The following is a 26295-nucleotide window of genomic DNA, read 5'->3' as shown; positions in this document are numbered from 1 at the left end:
CTGCAGATAGCGGATTCCCGCTGCTGGATTTAAAGATTAGACGGGAGATATTCGTAAGTTGGTGTCACGTAGACAGAATGCTGTTGCTTAATAGCTTCCAGTGTTCCACCGTCCCTTTAATTTTAAAAATTGCACCCTAAAATAGCAGAATATTGCATAGGGATCAATTCAAGCAAAACCCTTAATACCATAATGTCTTGGCATTGATGAATGACATATTTACAAGCCATTTAAATAGACTTTAGACGCTATGATACTGCCTGAGAAGGTTCCATTAGAAGGGTTTTCTGAGATTTTTATACTGATGATCTATCCTCTGGATAGGCTATTAGTATCTGATCAGTGGGGGGTCCGGGACCCCTGCTGCTTAGCAGTTTGAGAAGGCTCCTGTGAGCGCCGCGGCCTTCTCTCCGCTTTCCCTAGGCCGTGTGACATCGCAGTTATTGGTCATTTGCCCTAGGTGCAGCTCAGCCCTATTAAAGTGAATGAGGTAGAGCTGCGATACCAAGCACAGCCGCTATACAATGTACGGTACTGGGCTTGGTGAGCAGAGAGAAGGCCGTTACTGCTAGAGCCGATGCCTTCTTAAACAGCTGATCGGCCAGAGGTGGACCCCACAATCAGATGCTGATGACCTGTCCAGAAGATAGTTCATCAATATTTGCACATTCATTGAGCAATAATGATAGCTTGCTTGACATTATTCTGATGAAGTTTTTGAGGTGTAGCAGAATTTTTTAAAACTTTTTAATGAAAATTTCAATAAGAAGGCCGACCATTCAAGTATGTTACTAAGCCTGGATTCACACATGCTGGTTTGTGGTGCAGCTTATTTTATTAGTCAAAGCCAGGAGGGGATAGAAAAGAGAGGAAGAGTAGTAAGGAAGGACGTGCACCTCTACCGGTTTGTATTCTTTGCAGTGTTTGGCCCCATAAACGTGCATGTGTGAATCCTCCCTTAGACCACGTTCACATTTCCGTTTTTCACGGACACGTGTCATCCACAGTTGCCACGTACCCATTGGTTTTAATGTGATTGTTCACACATCTGTTTTTCCACAGTGGAAAAATCACAAAGACATGCACTACTTAGGTCCGTGATGTGGACCAAACACAGCCATTGAAGTCTATGGGTCTGTGAAAACCACTGACACCACACGGATGGCCTCTGTGTTCTGTCAGTAGTTTTTCATGGACCGTTGGTAGGAAATGCTCTGGAAATCAATTTTCAGCTGAGCGGTGTCTATGGAATGTGTCACATGAAGGGCAAAACACGGATACATGGACCAAACACTGAGCCTTCACTGACAGATTGTCCACGGATGTCAAACGGACACCGAAACGTAACGAGGCCTTAAAAGGGGTTGTCTGAGTGGTTAATCCTGATGACCTATCTTTAGGATGTGATGGGTGAGGGTCTAACTCCCGGCACCACCGCCGTGAGCTCTACAACTTACCAAGCACGGCTCTGTCCATTCAATATCGGCCGTGCTTTGCGTTGATGCTTATCCGGGAATGGGAATAAGCTGCACCTAGGTCATGTGACGTCAGCATTCACGGAGCATTGTGTTCTCTTCAGACAACTGGTTGGAGGGGATGCCAGGAAGTCGGACCCCCACCGATCAGATACTGATCACCTATCCTGAGGATAAATCATCAGTATTAGACACTCGCACAGCCCCTTGAAAGTTTTTCATTCCTGCCTTTCTTTTGAGAAATACATAAACTGAGAAACGGTAAAAAAAAAAAAAAAAAAAACAATAGTTTGCAGTAAGTTTGAACCGTTAATGGCTTCTGTCTGCTAACACTTTCTCCAATGTTTCTATGGTATGAGTTGGTGTCGTCTGCACACCGCTGCTTCCTCCCAGGGGGTCTGTGGGTGCGCCGTGTTTGCTGGTTTGTAGCGTTCTACATGTAGACTGTGTATTCCGTAGGTGAGACCGCTGATTGTTGTATTTTGAGCACATTATTACCGATCTTTTTGTACCAGATTTGTGGCATACAGGGTCGGATCTATTGTTTTAGTGGACATTCTGTTCCTGAGCTGTACACTCCCATCATTAGCGGAGACTGGGAGTTCAGGTACAGCTGCTTAATCTTGCCCATCGCTTTAACTCCTTGCGGGAAGCCATTTGTACGTTGGAGACAGTCACATCACCTGACATATACACACACATATACTGTATACACTTTGCTTGGCATTTAGTCCGTAGCACTGGATGATTGTGTTACCTGCTTCTCTGTGTTCATTAGAACAACAAATGTGCATTTGTCAAACTGAAGAAATTTGTGATGTTGGAAAGAAGTTTCCTTGTGAATCCCCTGCAGGGGATTCGTGCAATTTTTACAGTCATGCCTGCTCTATTAAATTTCTGTGATTTGGTCAAAATGAACCTGATTGTGGTTTTTGAAATCTTTTGTATGGAAACCCTATGGAGGGAGGTGAGCAAATTCATTCCCAAATTTCGAAATTCATCCTGAATGTGTCAAAATTTCAAAGTCTACTGAACCCGAATTTTGAGAGAATCGAGAGAGAGAGAGAGAGAGAAGACGACTTTTCCGGGCAATCAAAGCACTTTCTGAAAAAACTCGACTCTAATTGAGCACGAATTGCATTTTATGGTCTCCAGCATTTGGAGGGCTCGCACGTCTTTATTTTACGGCATCTGTAAAGCTGAGTTCACATCACAGTTTAGCCTTTCGCTCTTCTGATCCGTCAGCAGAACAGGAAAAAAAAAAACGGATCAGTTATTTTGAGCATCAGTCGTGCGCAGTTAGTATCAATTTGCAATAAAAATAACAGATCCGTCTTTTTTTTTGAGCTTCAGTTATGATTAGTTTGCAGTTTAAATAACTGATCTCTGACAGAAGTGACGCAAACTGATCAGAACTGATGCTCAAAAAAGACGTCTGTTATTATTTTTGCAAACTGATCTTAACTGAGCACGACTGATGCTCAAAATAACGGATGCACAACTTTTTTTTTTTTTTTTGTGGTGCGCTCCTCAAGTGAATGGGTCAGCAGACGGTGAGCACACGGTCAGTGCCCGTGCATCGCTGACCGCAATGCATGAGGCCTAACTTGAACTTCTAAAGTGTGCTTCATGTATGCGCATCAAGAGCTATGTCAGGGGCCAAAAAGTATATCCTGGTGCTGGTGTCTCTCGCCATTAACCCTGCACATACTGGTAGACTGCAGCTAGTCATGTAATAGTTAAAGGGGTTTCCTGGAACTTTGATATTGATAGCCTGTTGATGGGAGCTGAGCTGCACACAGGAGCCTTCTGCTTCCGCTCCGTCCATGAAGGATAGGCCATCATCTAAGTCCTAGAAAACCCCTTTAATTGACATGTGCATGCTTTAAAGAGGACCTGTTGCCACCCCTGATTTGTCTGTTGTAGTAAATAACTCTTATATTCCACATGAAAATGACCATTCAGGAACATCTTTTCTTAGGACGATGTTGTGCCATTGCTAGTTTTTCTACTAGAAGTTTGAGTGAATTGCCAACTGGGTGTTACCAGTTGTTGGTGTGTTAGTGCACAGTCCGAGACGATCCAGTCCTCCATCCCTCCACTGGTAACACAAAGTTCTGGTAGGAATAATAGAGGAATGGCAAAAACATAGTTATAAAACAAGACACTCCAGATTGTAGTCTAATGTGGAACACGAGTAGTTACCAAACCAGACACGTGGTGACAGGTCCTCTTTAACGGTTAGATGTTAGAGGATAAATCTTCCTGATAGACTCTGGCATTCATGTTTAATCTCAGTAGATGTGCTTGGCATAACTTTTTAAGCTTTGGGCACTGTGGCAGTTCATAAGTCTGTGGGACCCTGGCGAATAGTCAGTAGAAATCTGGTACAGACTAAAAAAACCAAACCAGCTGTGCAGTAGGGTGAAGTTTCTGAAACTGCTGATGCCAGTCAGAGCGGGCGTGGGGCGCCGAATTCTTCCACAGCAGCTTTCCATATGGCCCAAGTCGCTCCCAGTTGTATAGACAGTCGTATATATTAGAGGATTGCTAATCTGAATTACAAAAAAAAAAGCTTACCCTTGCTCTAATGTCTGTTTCTTATTTCTTACAAAACTTTTTAGTTGTGTCACAGAACAGCGTAAGATTATTCTGTGGGTATTGGACTCGCCCATCCACATTGGGAGGAATTTACCATTAAATTATGCCAGTTTTCCAGCATGAAAGTCGCAATCTGCTTGTTTATGACTGTTTCAACGGCATTTGCACAAAACTTTTGGCACAAGTGCCGATACACTGCCTCCTTTGCCACCTTCCCCTGGCACATTTCTCTCTTTCTACATCGGTTTTCTTTCATAGAAGAACACTAAAATCTATGACAGCCAGGGGCTGCCGTACAGCTCAGTACAGGTGAATATTTAAAAGAAGAAAAACTGCTACAAGAGGACATAGTTTTAAATTAGAGGGGCAAAGGTTTAAAAGTAATATCAGGAAGTATTACTTTACTGAGAGAGTAGTGGATGCATGGAATAGCCTTCCTGCAGAAGTGGCAGCTGCAAATACAGTGAAGGAGTTTAAGCATGCATGGGATAGGCATAAGGCCATCCTTCATATAAGATAGGGCCAAGGGCTATTCATAGTATTCAGTATATTGGGCAGACTAGATGGGCCAAATGGTTCTTATCTGCCGACACATTCTATGTTTCTATGGACTGTCGGACACTGCGTCTAATTCGTGATGAGGCGTACGGCTCATCATAAGTCAGGCGCTGCATCCGGCAGCATGTTTGGTTATCATAGCCCTGGGTACGCCGCCTGGCTATGAGAAGTCTGGTCCATTGTCTTGTTAACAATTTGATCAGCTGTTCACTGTCCTGATTGCTGATACTGTCCTAATTCACATGATGTGGAAAATCACCCCTATTTTCTCATCCATGACCCATCTACCTGTAAGTAGAAAAGGCAAAGTCTTTCACCTTTACTCAGTGACATTTGATGGAGAGACTTGGGTGAACTAGGTGCTGACCTGGGTGGAATTAAAAGGGGTCCTTTCTCCCGATCACAATGGTCCTCATTGTGGGAATTCTTGATCTAGGCTGTTCTACAAGGACAGCACAAGTCTGTGATTCCCTGATGAGTGAAAGCCACCTTAGGCTACTTTCACACTAGCATTTTGGCTTTCAGTTTCTGAGATCCGTCAGGGCTCTCAAAAGGTGTCCAAAATGGATCAGTTTTGTGATGTAGAGCGGAGCAAGACAGATCCATCCTGGCACACAATGTAAGTCAATGGGGAGCGATCAGTTTTCTCTGACACAAAAGAAAATGGATCCATCCCCCATTGACTTTCAATGTTGTTCAAGACAGATCCGTCATGGGTATAGAAGACATAATACAACCGGATCCGTTCATGACTGATGCATGCGGTTGTATTCTTATAACGGAAGTGTTTTTGCAGATCCATGACTGAATTGCAAAAAACGCTAATGTGAAAGTAGCCTTAGGCCTCTTTCACATGGGCGTCATGGATTTGGGCCTGATAAGATGCGGATCCGTCGCGGGAAAATGCGCGATTTTTCAGCGCGACTGCAAAACATTTTAATGCGTTTTGCACGCGCTTCAGAAAAATCGGCATGTTTCGTACCCAAACCCGAACTTCTTCACAGAAGTTCGGGTTTGGGTTAGGTGTTGTGTAGATTGTATTATTTTCCCTTTATAACATAGTTAGAAGGGAAAATAATAGCATTCTTAATACAGAATGCATAGTACAATAGGGCTGGAGGGGTTAAAAATAAATAAATAATTTAACTCCCCTTAACCACCTCAGGACCGCCGAACGCAGGATTGCGTCCTGGCGGCGGCGGCAGGGTTATTCCTCCTGGACGCGCCGATGCGTCCTCTCGCGAGACGTGAGATTTCGAGCATAGCCGGCCCGCGCATGCGCAGTGCGGGCCGGGAAAAGGTCCAGGAGAAGTTCGTCACCAGCCTGCCAGCCAATGATCATCGCTGGCAGTTTGGTGACTTTTAAAAAATCGAATCCGAAGCCATTTAACACATTATATTTATAAATATAATGTGTTAAATGGCTTCTGTGCAATCTGCTGGTTCCTTTTCGTCGGTTGGTCCCAGCAGAGAGCACACATCACTGTGAGTACACCAAACACTATACATTTAGCCCCATATCACCCCAATTAACCCCTTGATCACCCCTGTCAATCACTAGCGAAAGGGAAAAAAGTGATCAGTGTAAACTGTCACTTTTTTTTTATCCACCAGTATTGACTGTTAGGTTTTAGGTTAGATAGCGGTTGCGGCAGCTGTGCGGTGGTGCCATCAGGTCCCCATGCGGCTGTGGGGGGGGACGGACCCAATGGCATGGAAGGGAGCACGATGTCTAAGGAAGGCATTGCGCTGCCTTCCAGTGAAGAGCCTGTGAGATCCAGCCCCCTGGGAGGCCCCGGAAGCTGTATGAGTAATACACACTGTATTACTCATTCAGCCAATGCATTCCAGTACAGAAGTATTGGAATGCATTGTAAAGGAATATACCCCCCAAAGTTCAAGTCCCAAAGTGGGACAAAAATAAAGTAAAAAAAAAAAAAGTAGAAAAAAATAAAGTTTCCCCCCCAAAAAATTAAAGTTTCAAGTAAAAATAAACAAAAACGTCATTTTCCCCAAATAAAGTTAAAAAAAATTGGTAAAAAATAGGAAGGGGGGGGGGGGGGGGTATACATATTAGGTATCGTTGCATCCGTATCGACCGGCTCTATAAACATATCACATGACCTAACCCCTCAGATGAACACCATAAAAAATAAAAACTGTGCTAAATAAACAATTTTTTTGTCACCTTACATCACAAAAAGTACAGCAGCAAGCGATCAAAAAGGCGTTTGCCCACCAAAATAGTACCAATCTAACCGTCACCTCATCCCGCAAAAAATGAGCCCCTACCTGAGACAATCGCCCAAAAAATAAAAAAACTATGGCTCAGAATATGGAGACACTAAAACATAATTTTTTTTGTTTGAAAAAAGCTGTTATTGTGTAAAACTTACATAAATAAAAAAAAAAGTATACATATTTGGTATCGCTGCGTTTGTATCGACCGGCTCTATAAAAAATTTCACATGACCTAACCCCTCAGATGAACCCCGTAAAAAATAAAAACTGTGCTAAATAAACCATTTTTTGTCACCTTACATAACAAAAAGTGTAATAGCAAGCGATCAAAGTCACACGCACCCCAAAATAGTGCCAATAAAACAGTCATCTTATCCCGCAAAAAATGAGACCTTACCTAAGATAATCGCCCAAAAACTGAAAAAACTATGGCTCTCAGAATATGGAGACACTAAAACATGATTTTTTTTTTGCTTCAAAAATGAAATCATTGTGTAAAAATTACCTAATATGTATACTTTATTTATTTATGTATCGCCGCGTCCGTATCGACCGGCTCTATAAAAATATCTTATGACCTAACCCCTCGGATGAACACCGTAAAAAACTTAAAATAAAAACTGTGCTAAATAAACCATTTTTTGTTACCTTACATCACAAAAAGTGTAATAGGCATCTCATCCCGCAAAAATCATACCCTACCCAAAAAAATTATCCCTCTCAGACTATGGAAACACTAAAACATGATTTTATCTCCATTTGCCAATAACTCTTGTGGAACACCTAAAGGGTTAATGACGTTTGTAAAATCAGTTTTGAATACCTTGAGGGGTGTAGTTTCTTAGATGGGGTCACTTTTATGGAGTTTCTACTCTAGGGGTGCATCAGGGGGCTTCAAATGGGACATGGTGTCAAAAAAAACAGTCCAGCAAAACCTGCCTTCCAAAAAGCATATGGCATTCCTAAAGGGTTAACAAAGTTTGTAAAATCCAGTTTTGAATACCTTGAGGGATGTAGTTTATAGAATGGGGTCATTTTTGGGTGGTTTCTATTATGTAAGCCTCGCAAAGTGACTTCAGACCTGAACTGGTCCCTAAAAATTGGGTTTATTAAAATTTCTGAAAAATTTCAAGATTTGCTTCTAAACTTCTAAGCCTTGTAACATCCCCAAAAAATTAAATATCATTCCCAAAATGATCCAAACATGAAGTAGACATATGGGGAATGTAAAGTAATAACTATTTTTGGAGGTATTACTATGTATTATAGAAGTAGAGAAATTGAAACTTGGAAATTTGCTATTTTTTACAAATCTTTGCTAAATTTGGTATTTTATTATAAATAAAAAAGATATTTTTTTTTTACTTCATTTTACCAGTGTCATGAAGTACAATATGTGACGAAAAAAACAATCTCAGAATGGCCTGGATAAGTCAAAGCATTTTAAAGTTATCACCACTTAAAGTGACACTGGTCAGATTTGCAAAAAATGGCCAAGTCCTTAAGGTGAAATAGGGCTGAGTCCTTAAGGGGTTAAAGTTTCTAAGTGAGACATCTTGACTTAAAGGGGTTGTGTCATGACAGACAATCCCTAGGATATGCCCCCATTGTCTTATAGGTGCGGGTTCCACCGCTGGGACCAGCTCCAGTATCGAGAACGGAGCCCCATAAGTGAAAGAGGGTGCACTGCTCATGCGCAGCTGCCCCCTACATTCATTTTCTATGGCGCTGGTGAAAATAGCCGAGCACTGGATCGGCTATTTCCGTCACACCCATAGAAGTGAATGGGAGCGGTGGCCAGTCATGTGCGGTACGTTCCTTTTCACTTTTATGAGGAGCCGGCTTGGTGGTGGCCAGACCGGAGTCCTCCAGCCACCACCTTGCGGGGCTCCGTTCTCGATATAGGTGCGGGTCCCAGCGGTGGGACCGGCATGTATAAGACAATGGGAGCATATCCTAGCGATATGCCCCCATTGTCTATGATGAGACAACCTCTTTAATCATTGGGAGATGTTTCTTGGACCTTCCTCCCTGGATCTCTAAAGTTTGTCTTAATTAGATCTCTGATCTTAATATCATTTGTATCCTTATATCTAAAGCGGAGGAGTCAAATCATATTACTCTTCGCCCTGCACATTCTTCTAATCCTAGATGTCACTTCCCCCAATTCATACATTTTCAGGAAGAATAACGGAGGAACAGCACAACACAATAGCTCAAAGAATTCTTGCTCCAGAATTAATTTATGGGGAATTTACTAAAATAGGCAGGTTCTCTTTAACAAGTTCTGCTCTTTCCTTTCCATGAGGACATCTAATTGCAGTGGATGACTGGGAACAGGTCAAGAAATGACAATGTGGAATATTTCAAAGTCGTCTTGGAGAAAAAAAAAGGGGGGGAAAGCATTTTATCAGAACTAGCATAGCCTATAATCTGTATTTGAGCAATCATCAAAAATCACTTGTTCTTTTTCAGTATTATAGCAATGATGTGAAAGATATAATTACCTAACCCACTAATGGCGTCCTTATATAAAACAGTGCAATAATAATAGGACAACCTGATTGCGGCTGTAAATGGAACTGCTTAGAGACGTGAGGTGATCAAATGACTTCTACATGAATATGTACTACTACGGCTCAGTCGCATTTGTGTTGTGTCTTTCCACCAGATTTCCATTGCTTGTTGATGGTTAGAATAACTTTGACAAAAACCTGATGGACCTAAGTCAAGGTTGTTTAAGGATCTGTCCCGGATTCTGTTAAAACAAAAGCCAATGTCATTCTATTTACTTTCTACTGCCCCCTCTAGACTTCCCAAAGACCCTCCAGACACAGAATTACACAATTAGCTTTAGATATTAACTAGGCTGTATGGCCATTTAATTAAAGGGAATGTGTCATCAGATTGTTTTATTCTCTTAATGACCAATTTTATTACTCCTAATCCTCCCAAAGCCATAACTTTTTTAATTTTTTTCATTCACATAGCCATGTGAATGCTTGTATTTTGCTGGTCAAGATGCACTTTCTAATATCACCATTTACAGCTGTGTAAAATGTGGTGGAATTATTGAAAAATAAAAAAAAACACCATTCCACCACAGTTTTGTGTTTTTTTTTTTTACACCATTTCCTATGTGGTAAAACTGACCTGTTACTTTCAATCTCCAGGTTAGTACGATCACAGCAATACCACATATGTTTAGTTTTTTTTGCTTTTTAATTTGGGGAAAAAATTTACTTTTTTGTAGATATGTGTATGGAGCTGTGTAAGGGCTCATTTTTTGCAGGGTGATCTGTACTTTTCAGTGATACCATTTTGGGGGATGTATGACTTTTGATCACTTTGGATTGTCCCGTGTAAAGGGACCATGAGTGAGCAGAGAAACTATGGTGCATGAAGGAGAATGGCGTGCCCTTGGTGCCTCTAACAACTTTTTTACATATGTGTTCAAACGACTTTTACTGGTAATTAAAGCAACAGTTTACAAAATGAAAGGTAACAATTTAAATATCTCTGCAAGCGCTACCTGACACTATATTTAGTTTCCATATGATTTTGCTATTGCGGCTATTACCTGGAGCAGAGTCACTGTACTTTCACACAATTTTATTTAATAGAGAATGGTGTAACTAGCAAGTTTCTAAATCACTTCATCCACCTAAAAAAAAGCTGTAAAGTCATACCCACATGGGGTCTCACTCCCACCTAGTTTGGAGTCCACGGCCTGTTGTCAGGCAAGATCCATCCCTGGAAGAAAACAAAATTTAGGGGCTCACCCAATTGCTATCACGGATATGGTGCTCTTGCCATTTTGACTCACCCCGTCAAAGTTTGTAAATAGATTAGAGACAGGCACTCTACATCTGAGATTATTCAGAAAAAATCTAACCTAAAATATATCCCCAAAAATATTTTGATAATAGGAATAGGAAGCCACAAATATACCATAAATGAAATAAATTAAGAAATTATAAAAAAAACATAGATAAAACCCATATATACATAAAATAAAATAGAAATGGTGAGGTTTCCGTATGATATAATGGATATAATTATTTAACAAACAAGACACAACCGTTGTTTTGGTCCGCATCTGGGCCACAGTTTTTGCGGCTTGGATGTGGACCCATTCACTTCAGTGGGGCCGCAAAAGATGCGGACAGCACTCCGTGTGCTGTCCACATCCGTTGCTCTGTTCCGTGGTCCGCCCAAAAAATATAACCTGTCCTATTCTTGTCCGTTTTGCGGACAAGAATAGGCAGTTATATAAATGGCTGTCCGTGACGTTCCGCAAATTGCGGAACACACACGAACGCCATCCGTGTTTTGCGGACCGCAAAACACACAACTGTCGTGTGCATGAGGCCTAACACATAAAATACAACACAGAAGGGACAAAACCACATGCCGTCACCTTGACGAGCTGGGTTGCTGATAAGTGGATTCTAAACTGTTTGAAGAAATGCGAGTAAAGACATTGGAATAAATTGTCCACTTCCTCCAACGTGACCTCGTCCTTTGATTTATGAATATCATTCCATAAAGTCTTGAAGTCCTCTGCGTGGATGGCATAAGAAATGTCCATACAAGGTTCAACAGGCACAGAGAAAATAAGCTCTGTGGCCAACACTGATCCAGACACGTCATATCTGGTCCACATTTCTGCTAGCCACGTAAGGTCCTGGGAACTAGAGATGAGTGAATCGAAGCTGACTAAGTGGAATTCGTTTAGAATTTCAGGAAAAATTCGATTCGCATCTAATGCAAATTTCCTCGGGCGTCGTTGTAACGAAATTTTTTCTAAAATGGTGGCTACACGTGTTAGGACTGAGAACATGGGGCAAGGAACTCTGAGAAGGCGGGATCACCCAGATTGACCCAATCAGCAGCCAGCCAGCCAGCCCTGTGATGTAATAGCCCTATAAAGATGGCAGCCATCTTAGAGTCAGACATTTTCCAGCGTTCAGAGTGCATGGACAGACGTGTGAAGGCGCTAGGGACAGCAATTGGAAAAACCTGATTGTGGAAAAAAAAAATACTGAAAAAACGATTTATAAATGCAGGGAAAGGATGGGGAGGAATCATTTAACAGCATCTTAGTGCAGGGAGAGACGTCAGAAGGCGCTAGGGACATTGATAGGAAATCGATTTACATGTGCAGGGAAAGATTATTTGGGGATCCAAATAGCCATTAGACAGCTTTGTCATTCCAGCTATTTGTTAATGAGCTGCAAGTGCTATGTTGAAAAGCTTTTAGTGGCTTATATCTTAGTATCTTATATCAGTACTACAAGAAAAATATATACACATTTCACTTCTGCAGTTATTTCTGGTGAAAGCGTATATGGGCATATTTCATTAAAAAAAGAAAAAATATACGCAGTGCACTGTTGCCGTTATTTCTGTTGAAAGCGTATAGGGGTGTATTTCAGTACTACAAGAAAAATATATTCTCAGTTCACTTCTGCAGTTATTTCTGTTGAAAGCTTATAGAGGCGTTTTACAGTAAAAAAAAAAAAAATATATATATATATATATATATACACACGCTGTCACTGCCAGCTCTCTGAGAAGGTCTGACAGACGTTCTTCTGTACCTCTTGCATGATGTTCTTTGTTTTGGTTTCACTTTGTCATCTTTCCCTCTCTCAGCTGTCACCTATTTACACTGATTGCCTCCCTTTATATTCCCTCCCATACTGCCTCACTTTGCGGTTTATACTACTTCCTGGATTGTGTTCACTGCTGGATGCTGCAACTGCTGATTCCTCAGATAAGTCTAGGTGACCCTGACTCCCTCCGTATTAAGTGCAGGGAGCCGGTGGTCGTGTCCCCTCACTATTATAGGGTTTTCAGGTGTCACACAGTCTAGGTACGAGGGCATGCCATTGTCTATCATAAAGACCTTTGCATGGGCATAGCAGTCAGGGAGAGCTCTAGGGGTTTTATAGGGCTCACCCATATGTTCCTTAGTTTGGGATCAAGTCAGTCGGATGTTTATTTATAACTTCCAGTTTTCTGCAACACCATCCGTGACACACGCATCTGCATTGCAGATACTTTTGGTAAAAGCGTATAGGGTCGTATTTCAGTACAACAAGAAAAATATATTCTCAGTGCATTTCTGCTGTTAATTCTGGTGAAAGCGTATAGTGGCCTATTTCAGTGCAATAAGAAAAATATATTCTCAGCTCACTTCTGCAGTTATTTATTTTGAAAGCGTGTAGGGGCGTATTTCAGTAAAAAAAGAAATATATATTCGCACTGCACTGTTAGTTATTTCTGGTGAAAGCTTATAGGGGCATATTTCAGTACTGCAAGAAAAATATATACGCACTTCACTTCTGCAGTTAATTGTGGTGAAAGCGTTTAGTGGCCTATTTCAGTACAAAAAAAGAAAAACATATTCGTCGCTTTTAGGGGTGTTTTAATTTTCATCCAATTTGTTAAGTTCGGCTACAATTATGTCAGGCAGAGAAGTGCCAGGCCATGTACAGAGAAGTGGCAGAGGCCTAAATGTTTCTGGTGCAAGCAGAGGTCACAGCAGAGTAAGGGGGCGTGGCAGCAGGAGTCGCAGTGAGAGGCCTGAGCTCCCGGTGTCATCTAGCGGTCGTGTCTTGACCAGCAACCCAGCTGTTCTTGATTGGTTAACTCAGTCATCCACATCATCCCAAGTCACATCAGACACCCCCCAGCCAAAAGTCGGTGGGCTCGTCATACGCAACCCTTAGTTGGCATGGCTCGGGAGCAGGCCCTGTGCCCTCACCTGTCCTCTGTCCTTTTCTTTTCCCTCACCCAGAGAAGTATTATATGCTGTGGGCTCGGTTCCAATTTTCAGCGAGGACGAGCTACTAGATGACAGTCAGCAGCTACTGGCCAGCCAAGATGTGGAGGAGACATCCGGCGCTTCCTGCACTAGGCGGGCAAATAGTGATGAGGAGAGTGGAGCCAGAGCTTGTGTTGCGAGCGGTCAGACTCCTGACACAGAGACTGTTGAGGAGGACATCAGTGACGTGCAGACACTACTCGATGATGATGAAGCCGATCGCACTTGGGAGCCGGGTGAAGAAGGGGCTTCATCATCATCAGGAGAAGAGGGTGGCAGCTTGCCCCTTGCAAGTTGCTAGCGTGGCCGGGACTCAGCAGGGTGGCAGCAGTGGGAGGTTGGGAGCCAAACAGGCACGGGGTAGACCACCCGTTTTGCAGCAGCCTATCTGCCCGGAAAGGAATGGTGCATGGGTTAACGGAAGCAGCGGCGGTAGCAATCAGCCAGTGAGTAGTGTTGGGGGAAAATCAGGTACTCGGCGGTTTGGCAGTTTTTTGTGAAGCCGCCGGAGGTCAACATGGCCATATGTAGAATATGTGGGCAGAAGGTGAAGCGTGGCCAGGGTGCCAATGTTGGCACCACGGCCCTGCGTCATCATATGCAGCGTCACCATAAAGTGGCCTGGGAGAACCGTGGCTCCGATGTGGTGGTCCAGCCTGCCGCAGCTACCGCTGCATCACCCAGTGGAACGCACGCGATTTCAGCCAGTCAAGGCTCCACCACCTCAGCTGAAGGGAGCTGTCTTTCATTCCCATCTTCTGCTGGTCCAGATTTTCCTGCTCCTCCTACTCCTCATCAGACATTCCGTCAGCAATCAATCACCGAAGCGATTGCCAAGAGACAGCAGTATGCGTGCATGCATCCAACGGCGCAGAAGCTGAACGTGCTCCTGTCCAAGTTGCTGGTGCTGCAGTCCCTCCCTTTCCAAGTGGTGGACTCTGCACATTTCAGAGAACTGATGGCTTGTGCCGAGCCGAGTTGTAGAGTCCTAAGCCGTCATTTCAATCACCCATAAATTTTCCCCAAAAAAGCCTGTGTCACATAAAGATTTTCACCACTAAGTAATTCGGTCCATACCGCAAAAGGAGGTGTACAATCACCCATAAATTTGCTGAAAACTAGTTGATCACATAAAGAATTTCACCACTAAGTAATTTGGTCTATACCGCAAAACGAGGTGTATAATCACTCATACATTTTCCGAAAAAAAGCCTGTGTCACATAAAGAATTTCACCACTAAGTAGTTCGGTCCATACCGCAAAAGGAGGTGTACAATCACCCATACATTTTCCCCAAAAAAGCCTGTGTCACATAAAGAATTTCACGACTAAGTAATTCGGTCCATACCGCAAAACGAGGTGTATAATCACTCATATATTTTCCCAAAAAACGCCTGTGTCACATAAAGAGTTTCACCACTAAGTAATTTGGTCCATACCGCAAAAGGAGGTGTACAATCACCCATACATGTTCCGAAAAAAAGCCTGTCACATAAAGAATTTCACCACTAAGTAGTTCGTCCATACCGCAGAAGGAGGTGTACAATCACCCATACATTTTCCCCAAAAAAGCCTGTGTCACATAAAGAATTTCACCACTAAGTAATTCGGTCCATACCGCAAAAGGAGGTGTACAATCACACATACATTTTCCCCCAAAAAGCCCGTGTCACATAAAAAAATATCACCATTAAGTAATTCGGTCCATACCCCAAAAGGAGGTGTACAATCACCCATAAATTTGCTGAAAAATAGCCGATCACATAAAGAATTTCACCACTAAGTAATTCGGTCTATACCGCAAAACGAGGTGTATAATCACTCATACATTTTCCAAAAAAAAGCCTGTGTCACATAAAGAATTTCACCACTAAGTAGTTCGGTCCATAACGCAAAAGGAGGTGTACAATTACCCATACATTTTCCCCAAAAAAGCCTGTGTCACAAAGAATTTCACCGCTAGGTCATTCGGTTCATACCTCAAAAGGAGGTGTACAATCACCCATATATATTCTCAAAATAAGCCTGTGTCACATAAAGAATTTTACCACTAAGTAATTTGGTCCATACCGCAAAAGGAGGTGTACAATCACCCATACATTTTCCAAAAAAAAGCCTGTGTCACATAAAGAATTTCACCACTAAGTAGTTCGGTCCATACCGCAAAAGGAGGTGTACAATCACCCATACATTTTACGGAAAAAAAACTGTGTCACGTAAAGAATTTCACCACTAAGGGCACTTTCACACTTGCGGCAGGATGGATCCGACATGCTGTTCACCATGTCGGATCCGTCCTGCCTCTATTTTGCCGTGCCGCCGGACCGCCGCTCTGTCCCCATTGACTATAATGGGGACGGGGGCGGAGCTCCGGCGCAGCACGGCGGTGCACGGCGAAAGGCGCCGGACTAAAAAGTCCTGCTTGTCCGACTTTTTAGTCCGGCGGCTTTCGGCGTGCACCGCCGTGCTGCGCCGGAGCTCCGCCCCCGTCCCCATTATAGTCAATGGGGACGGATCGGCGGTCAGGCGGCACGGCGAAATAGCGGCACGACGGATCCGACATGGTGAACAGCATGTCGGATCCGTCCTGCCGCAAGTGTGAAAGTACCCTAAGTAATTGGTCCATACCGCAAAAGGAGGTGTACAATCACCCATACATTTTCCAAAAAAAAGCCTGTGTCACATAAAGAATTTCACCACTAAGTAGTTCGGTCCATACCGCAAAAGGAGGTGTACAATCACCCATACATTTTACGGAAAAAAAAACTGTGTCACGTAAAGAATTTCACCACTAAGGGCACTTTCACACTTGCGGCAGGATGGATCCGACATGCTGTTCACCATGTCGGATCCGTCCTGCCTCTATTTCACCGTGCCGCCGGACCGCCGCTCCGTCCCCATTGACTATAATGGGGACGGGGGCGGAGCTCCGGCGGTGCACGGCGAAAGGCGCCGGACTAAAAAGTCCTGCTTGTCCGACTTTTTAGTCCGGCGGCTTTCGGCGTGCACCGCCGTGCTGCGCCGGAGCTCCGCCCCCGTCCCCATTATAGTCAATGGGGACGGATCGGCGGTCAGGCGGCACGGCGAAATAGCGGCACGACGGATCCGACATGGTGAACAGCATGTCGGATCCGTCCTGCCGCAAGTGTGAAAGTACCCTAAGTAATTGGTCCATACCGCAAAAGGAGGTGTACAATCACCCATACATTTTCCAAAAAAAAGCCTGTGTCACATAAAGAATTTCACCACTAAGTAATTTGGTCCATACAGCAAAAGGAGGTGTACAATCACCCATACATTTTCCCCAAAAAATCCTGTGTCACATAAAGAATTTGTCACGACCATGGTCATGGTCGTGACTCCTTGGGAGCCGCATGCATTTGCCCACGGTCTGGTATTGTTGTCAACCACAGGTGAGGGCTAGTATCTTGCCTCACGTGTGGTTGCCGCTGGCAACTTGTGGTTGTTGGGCAGTGGAGCAGCCTGAGCTGGTTGCTGGGTGGCTCGCTGTCCATGCATGCGGTTGTCTTTGGCAACGTGTAGTTTTGTGTATGCACTTTGTCTGTTTGTTGTGCACGAGGTTATGTTTGTATGCACTGTGACACCTCCCTTCACTTGCGGTTGTCCGCGGCAACGTCTGGTGTTGTGTGCATGTAGTGGCAGTGTCTCGGCCTGCTGGCTGTTCCTCAGGACATGGTTGCCACGCATGCTGTTGCCGGCGGTAACAGGTGAGTGTCTTTATGTGCTTTTCCCTTTAAGTGGCTTCACTACCCTGCCTGGTGTAGGAAGGGTTAACTCCCTTCTTTCTGTGTGAACACTGGGTGTGTCTGAGTGTGGGTGTGGCTACTTTGGGCTTATAAAGCCTTTCTGGAGACTAGATGCTGAGGGGTACTTCAGCCATGGTTGCTGGAGGCATCCTCCTGGTTATTTACCATCTGCCAGTGTGGGCCACCCTTGTGGTCATAAGTTTATGTCACACATGATGTTATGAAGGTGTGTTTTTGGTATGCTTGTTTATTGCAGCTTATGGTCCTGGGTTCCTGTGTGATGTGTGGTGTGTGCTGTGTCCGTGAGTGTTCTTTGGACAGCAGCGCTTCTGCATGGGTTCCAGGCTTTGTGTCTGTGGCAGCTAGGTGCTATACTTGTTGCATTTACCTGCCATTGCCATAAGTTGTTTATGTTTCCCCTTTATTGTAGCCTGGCCTGTGAGACTCCTGTTCCTCCGTGCCTAGGAGGAACAGGTTGTCTTACCCTGCTCCTAGTTGAGGGCCACCCTGAGGGCTAGTAGGGACTTCAAGGTTTCCGGAGTATGAGCCCTCCCACCATCAGGGTCGGCTCATACAGCTAGGAGTCAGGGTCAGAGTTAGGGATATGATAGGAGGTGACCTGCTCTCTGATCTCTGTCCTGGCCTTGCAGCGACTAACATCTTCACCATAGCACGGCTGAGGGTTTTCCCCATCCTCAGCCGTGACAGAATTTTACCACTAAGTAATTCGGTCCATACCGCAAAACGAGGTGTACACTCATCCATACATTTTCCCCAAAAATGCCTGTGTCACATAAAGAATTTCACCACAAAGTAATTCGGTCCATACCACAAAAGGAGGTGTACAATCACCCATAAATTTTCGGAAAAAAAAAAAGCCTGTGTCACATAAAGAATTTCACCAGTAAGTAATTCGGTCCATACCACAAAAGGAGGTGTACAATCATCCATCAATTTTCCCCAAAAAAGCCTGTTTAACATAAAAAATTTCACCACTACGTAAATCAGTCCATACTGCAAAAAGGACTTCACCACATATAACTGCACCGCTGAACGGCAAATAGGCCCTTATTTTTTTCCACTTTTACACTACACAAGCCACTGAATGGCAAATATATTTTTATTTCGCCATTAATACACGGCAAACAGGGCTGTAGAATATATCACTGCACTGCTGAATGGCAATTAGACCCTAATTGTTTTCTACTTTTACACAACGCAAAAGGCTTTTCAACAGATAAGTGCAACGCTGAATGCCGAATATATTTTTATTTTGCCACTAATACACGGCAAACAGGGCTGTAGAATATTTCACTGCACCGCTCAAGGGCAAATAAGACATACTGTAGAAATATTTCCTTGCAATAAACCCTGTTAATGGCTGTATCAAACAGCACTTGCACCCCAATAACAAGAACGGTTTGCTGGAATTACCGAGCTGTATAATGGCAATTTGGATCCCCAGTCAGTGCAGCAAGGGGTAACAGGATTGTTCCTATTACCCAGGCTGTAAACTCACCTACTGAACCCTGTTCTACATAAATGCTGTGGAATGATTCCTCTCTATCCTTTCCCTGCACTTGTAAATTGTTTTTTCACCACAATCAAGTCTTTAATGGCTGTATCAAACAGCACTTGCACCCCAAAAATAAGAATGGTTTGCTGGAATGACAGAGCTGTATAATGGCAATTTGGATCCCCAGTCAGTGCACCAAGGTGTAATAGGATTGTTCCTATTCTGTAACTTCCACTACTGAACCCTGTTCTACACAAATGCTGTGGAACGATTCCTCCTTATCCTTTCCCTGCACTTATAAATCGTTTTTTCACCACAGTCAAGTCTTTCCTATCACTGTCCCTAGCGCCTGCAGACATCTCTCCCTGCACTGGTACACTGGTAAATGGCAGAATCTAAAATGGCTGCCGCTATTTACAGGGCTGTGACATCACAGGGCTGGCTGGCTGCTGATTGACTGCATGCATTTCATTATGGCTGATCCCGCCTTCCCATACTTCCTTTCTCCATGTCCTCACACGTGCAGCAGCCATTTTAGGAAAAAATGCAATTCATTACCACAAAGCGCGAGGAAATTCGCCTTCGGTGCGAATCGGATGTTTCCTGAAATTCGGAACGAATTCCACTTTGTCAGCTTCAATTCGCTTATCTCTAGTGCTAATAGTAGATAGCAAACTGCTTCATTCTTTAGACCATCTTAGAATAAGATCATATTAGTTTGTCCCACGAGTCAACTGTTTTGTTCATAAAGATATTATCCCTTTTGTAGGTAGTTCAATCTCAATGATACTTATGGAACTGTTACTTAGGGCTCTTTCACACTTGCGTTATTGTCTTCCGGCATAGAGTTCCGTCGTCGGGACTCTATGCCGGAAGAATACTGATCAGGATTATCCTAATGCATTCTGAATGGAGAGTAATCCGTTCAGGATGCATCAGGATGTCTTCAGTTCCGGTACGGAACGTTTTTTGGCCGGAGAAAATACCGCAGCATGCTGCGCTTTTTGCTCCGGCCAAAAATCCTGAAGACTTGCCGCAAGGCCGGATCCGGGATCAATGCCCATTGAAAGGCATTGATCCGGATCCGGCCTTAAGCTAAACGTCGTTTCGGCGCATTGCCGGACCCGACGTTTAGCTTTTTCTGAATGGTTACCATGGCTACCGGGACGCTAAAGTCCTGACAGCCATGGTAAGTGTAGCGGGGAGCAGGGGAGCAGCATACTTACCGTCCGTGCGGCTCCCCGGGCGCTCCAGAGTGACGTCAGGGCGCCCCAAGCGCATGGATCACATGATCACATGGATCACGTCATCCATGCGCATGGGGCGCTCTGACGTCATTCTGGAGCGCCCGGGGAGCCGCACGGACTGTAAGTATACCGCTCCCCCGCTCCCCGCTCCTACTATGGCAACCAGGACTTTAATAGCGTCCTGGGTGCCATAGTAACACTGAAAGCATTTGGAAGACGGTTCCGTCTTCAAATGCTTTCAGTACACTTGCGTTGTTACGGATCCGGCAGGCACCTCCGGCAACGGAAGTGCATGCCGGATCCCAACAACGCAAGTGTGAAAGAGGCCTTAGTTCAACAGATTAGATACATTTAGTTATTCATATTGTATCCTTTGATCTTTGTAGGTTCCAATCTTATAAGTAGCGATATAACATTTAAGCTTATTGACGACAGTTATGTCTCTCAATAGTCAGTAGTAAAAATTGGTGTCTGTGACTAGCATCTGCCAGCCGTGGCGTCCCACGTGGCAATCAATATGCTGACACCTGTTACCTTTTTCTTGTCGCTGGTTCAGTTCGTGCAACCTCAACTCCCGGCTATTAGTTTCTGTAGTATCCCATCTCAGTTCCTGGCATCCCACATGGTTTGCTCTGCCGGCACTTGGCGTCCCACGTGTTCTCTTGTACTTGGGTTTGTAAGATCTTTTAAACGGATAGATAATTCTGTAAGGAGGATTTGGTTATCTGTGAAACGCTTCACATAAATATACAGTTAGGTCCATATATATATGGACAGAGAAAACATTTTTCTAATTTTCCGTACATTACCACAATGGATTTTGAACAAAACAATTCAGATTTAGTGTAAGTTCAGACTTTCAGCTTTAATTCAATGGTTGAACAAAATGATTGCATAAAAATGTGAGAAACTAAATAATTTTTTTAACTCAATCGCTTCATTTCAGGGGCTTAAAAGTAATTGGACAAATTATATAATTGTAAATAAAATGTTAAATTCTAATACTTGGTTGAAAACCCTTTGTTGGCAATGACTGCCTGAAGTCTTGAACTCATGGACATCACCAGACGCTGTGTTTCCTCCTTTTTGATGCTCTGCCAGGCCTTTACTGCAGTGGTTTTCAGTTGCTGTTTGTTTGTCGGCCTTTCTGTCTGAAGTTTAGTCTTTAACAAGTGAAATGCATGCTCTATGGGTTCAGATCAGGTGACTGACTTGGCCATTCAAGAACATTCCACTTCTTTGCTTTAATAAACTCCTGGGTTGCTTTTGCTTTATGTTTTGGGTCATTGTCCATCTGTATTATGAAACGCCGACCAATCAGTTTGGCTGGATTTGAGCACACAGTAGGTCACTGAAAACCCCAGAATTCATCCTGCTCCTTCTGTCCTGTGTCACATCATCAATAAATAATAGGACCCAATGCCACTGGCAGCCATGCATGCCCAAGCATCACACTGCCTCCGCCATGTTTTACAGATGATGTGGTACACTTTGGATCATGAGCTGTAATATGCCTTCGCCATACTTTTTTCTTTCCATCATTCTGGTAGAGGTTGATCTTGGTTTCAACTGTCCAAAGAATGTTCTTCCAGAAATGTGCTGGTTTTTTAAGATGTTTTTTTTTAGCAAAGTCCAATCTAGCCTTCTTATTCTTGAGGCTTATGAGTGGCTTGCACCGTGCAGTGAACCCTCTGTATTTACTTTCATGCAGTCTTCTCTTTATGGTAGATTTGGATATCGATACGCCTATATCCTGGAGAGTGTTGGTCACTTGGTTGGCTGTTGTTAGCTATTATTAGCACTAGAGGTACCTACCATGATGTTTTTCCACAGCTGTATGGATGATAATAATTAAATCCATTTGCCAATACTAACAAGTAAGTCATACATACAGTTGTTGATATAATATCGTCATTATATCATACGGAATCCTCACCATTTCTATTTTATATTATGTGTATATGGGTTTTATCTATGTTTTTAATAATTTCTTAATTTTTTTCATTTAAGGTATATTTGTGGCTTCCAATTCCTATTATTAAAATATTTTTGGGGATATATTTTGGGTTATATTTTTTCTGAATGATCTCAGATGTAGAGTGCTTGCCTCTTATCTTTATTCAAGATCCATCCCTGGTACCAGAGAATCAGAAGATGGCAGAGAGGAAGTGAGAGTGTGTCAGAGCTAGATCCTGACCCTGATAGAAGAACTGCTTCTACACTGCTTCTGAACATCGCAGGAGCCTCTGGTGTGTCTGTAAGTGTGATTTATCCCTCCTTCTATCGGTTCTGTAAGCTCCAGAACTGAAAACAAACATAGTTGGAAGAATGGCAAGTGAGGTCACTGCATACACAGTACTGACAGATGGGAAAAGCCCTCTGCTTCTGAGTGAAATGCATCAAACTGTGCAGCTGAAACAAAGAATAATATAGCTGAAGGAGACTTTAGGAAAGTCCAAAAAACACCAATTCCTTCACAGTTATGATTGTACAAAGAAGCACAGCCATTATGCAAACTTTTTTTTAAAAAACTTCAGTACGCATTAATCATTTTGCATGGAAATAAAGTATTGTATAATTCATACATTTACCATCATCCCAAAATGAACCATCTTACCAACCTGACAAATAATATATGAGGAACAATAAGCACTTTATTTTGATATACCCAATGAGAGGAAAAATATTTTAAACAGCTGGGCATCCACACCCCTTAATCTTGCACTCGAAAAAAGAAAAACAGTTTTCTTGTTTGAAATTAAAGAAACCACTTTTAAGAAAAGCAGACAAAATTCTTTTTCCATCTAAGGGGAACTTTTATTAACAGGAAATCAACAGTAATCAAAAGTTACGGTCTGGTTGCTCTAAAACAACAGTATGGTACTCCTAATGGGTAATTACACTGGAGAACATACTTTCCTGTAGACAAATAAGTCAGTAACTGGATATCCACATGTTCCAATTCTCCCCCGAAAGATGATGTTGGGCAAGAAAACTATTAGTGCAGAGCATTAAATTCCAAACCAAAATCCTTTTGTTCTACCGGGCAATAAGCCTCCACAACAGGTGTCTCTCTGCTGATGAAACATACACACTCAGCTGAACCAAGAGTATATGTGTGTGGGGGAGTTGGGAGAGAGAGCTGTCAACCGAACAAGGATTCATTCAAACAGGTGTTTATGGTATATGGCCAACTTCAGCCCAATTTATACTCAAACTGTTGCATAGACTATACAACAATAAAATAAGAAATTAAAATGTAACACCTTAAATTATAATAATTCTTCTTAGGCTTCTACACCAAATCAGGGATCTCCTCAGAATCACTGGTGGGAGGCCGCAGTGTTGGTGGATGGCCAGCAGGTCAAGACCATTCAGTCCTTTATCAATCTATCATAACATTTTAGCTGTTCTGTGAAGGAAATGAAGGCATTATGTTCAAAAACAGTTGAAAAAACACACATAAAGGACAGAAGAGACACCCATTCACTTACCTTGTACATCAAAATCCAGCCTCCATTTTCTGTGAAGATAGGATCTCTCCTAGAAAATTAGTGGCAAGCAGCAGAGGCATCCAGGAACATTAGTGAGAATAGTGTTTTTATCAGGCCAATGGGCCATATCTTCTAAAGATGGTATAAAAGCATCCATAAATTCCTCCAAAACAGTTTTAGAATTGAGTCTTTCTACCCATTTTGTAGCAATGATTTGAAGAATTCTTGTGTTAGAAAAACCTGGACAGTTTTCCAACTACCTAGAAAGACTGGTGGAAGGCAGAAGGAGTGTCCAGGAAACTTGGGGAAGGCGGCAGATGTTTCTACGGACACTGGTGGAAGGTAACAGGTGTGTCCAGGAACACTGGTGAAAGGCAGCAGGAGTGTCCAGGAACATTGGGGAAGGCAGCAGATGTGTCTATGGACACTGGTGAATAGCAGCAGGAGTGCCCAGGAACATTGGGAAAGGCGGCAGATGTGTCTATGGACACTGTTGGAAGGCTGCAGAAGGAGTGTCCAGGAACAGCGGTGGAATGCAGCAGATGTGTCCAGGAACACCGGTGGAAGGCAGAAGAAGTGTCCAGGAACAGCGGTGGAAGGCAGAAGATGTATCCAGGAACACTGGTGGAAGCCAGCAGGAGTGTCCAGGAACACTGGTGGAAGCCAGGAGGAGTGTCCAGGAACACTGGTGGAAGCCAGCAGGAGTGTCCAGGAACACTGGTGGAAGCCAGCAGGAGTGTCCAGGAACACTGGTGGAAGCCAGCAGGAGTGTCCAGGAACACTGGTGGAAAGCAGCAGGAGTGTCCAGGAACACTGTTGGAAAGCAGCAGGAGTGTCCAGGAATATTGGGGAAGGCGGTAGATGTGTCTATGCACACTGGTGGTAGGCAGCTGGAGTGTCCTGGAACACAAGTGGAAGGCAGAAGAAGTCTCTAGGAACACTGGTGGAAGACAGCAGGAGCATCCAAGAACATAGGGGAAAGAGGCAGATGTGTCTATGGACACTGTTGGAAGGCTGCAGAAGGAGTGTCCAGGAACAGCGGTGGAATGCAGCAGATGTGTCCAGGAACACCGGTGGAAGGCAGAAGAAGTGTCCAGGAACAGCGGTGGAAGGCAGAAGATGTATCCAGGAACACTGGTGGAAGCCAGCAGGAGTGTCCAGGAACACTGGTGGAAGCCAGCAGGAGTGTCCAGGAACACTGGTGGAAGCCAGCAGGAGTGTCCAGGAACACTGGTGGAAGCCAGCAGGAGTGTCCAGGAACACTGGTGGAAAGCAGCAGGAGTGTCCAGGAACACTGTTGGAAGACAGCAGGAGCATCCAAGAACATAGGGGAAAGAGGCAGATGTGTCTAGGGACACTGGTGGAAGGTAACAGGAGTGTCCAGGAACATTGGGGAATGCAGCAGAAGTGTTCATGGACAGTGGTGGAAGGTAGAAATAGTGTCCAGGAACATTGTTGTAAAGGAAAAGGAGTGCCCAGCAACTGACTTGATTTGAACACACTTTTAAAAATAATGCATACAAGAGCTAGAACTCATTATCTGTGTAATTATACACGTTTTCTATTTAATTTATGCCCCTTGCAGACGAGCGTGTGCGGATTAGGTCCGGGTGCGTTGTGAATGCATTCAGTGAAAATTTGCGATTTCGCAAAGTCATTAAATTTTGTCTGCGATCGCGTTCAGTTTTTATCAAACGGGTCCAATGTGATTTAATGTGTTTTGCACGCGCGTGATAAAAACCTCAAGGTATACAAACAACATCTCTTAGCAACCATCCGTGAAAAACGCATCGCATCCGCACTTGCGGATGCGATTTTCACGTAGCTCCATTCACTTCTATGGGGCCAGCGTTGCATGAAAATCGCTGAATATAGAACATTCTGCGATTTTCGCGCAACTCAAGTGATGTGTGAAAACCAATGCACATGTACACAACCCCATTGAAATTAATGGGTCCGGAATTCCGTGCGGGGGCAATGCGTTCTTATCACGCATTGGACCTGCGCGGAATACTCGCTCGTGTGAAAGGGCCCTTAGAGTGAGAGGAAATCTGCTTTTCTGTGGTAGATGGCAGATGGATAAATAAATATTTCTCTTTTCGGGCACTTGTAATTCCTGATATATTCGAAATGTAATAATAAAACTAGCATTAGTCATTTCATAAAATTTTTAGAATAAAACGACCTTTGACTTTCTTAACAGAGACATATGGCTCACGGGTGCTTATTTCCTCCTTTGACCACAAGATGGCGATATTTTATAGCAGAGAGAGAAAACCAGTCAATATGGTATGTTCCCAAATCAAAACATTTTTGTCCTTCAAGAAAGTATCCTTTAATAAAAGTAGGTGGCCATCTAGTTACAAGTTACAAGCCCACAGACTGTAATGTACTTTTTCAAGGCCGTAGCCCTCATGAGAACACCATGATTGGAGGCTTGAGCTGTAATTAATCAGCTTGATGGCTCTCACTGAATCATTTATCATCTATAACCAGACGCCTGTGCTCCCGCAGCGCAGCAACAAGTCCGTCTATCAGTCTTGATTATGTCATATTTGCTCTTG

At 43.5% G+C, this 26295-nt stretch overlaps 1 long non-coding RNA gene across 1 annotated transcript; it reads left to right on the top strand.

Annotated features, from left to right (window-relative positions):
- Positions 1-631: 631 nt before the first annotated feature.
- On the top strand, positions 632-20255 carry LOC121005411. The gene is made up of 3 exons (XR_005779935.1): positions 632-1546; positions 9359-9365; positions 20245-20255. It is a non-coding gene; the product is annotated as an uncharacterized LOC121005411 (long non-coding RNA).
- The last annotated feature ends 6040 nt before the right edge of the window (positions 20256-26295 follow it).

This window comes from Bufo bufo, chromosome 6 (assembly GCF_905171765.1).
Source record: "Bufo bufo chromosome 6, aBufBuf1.1, whole genome shotgun sequence".
Classification (NCBI taxonomy): Eukaryota; Metazoa; Chordata; class Amphibia; order Anura; family Bufonidae; genus Bufo; species Bufo bufo.
This window is presented reverse-complemented; position numbering and strand designations above follow the sequence as displayed.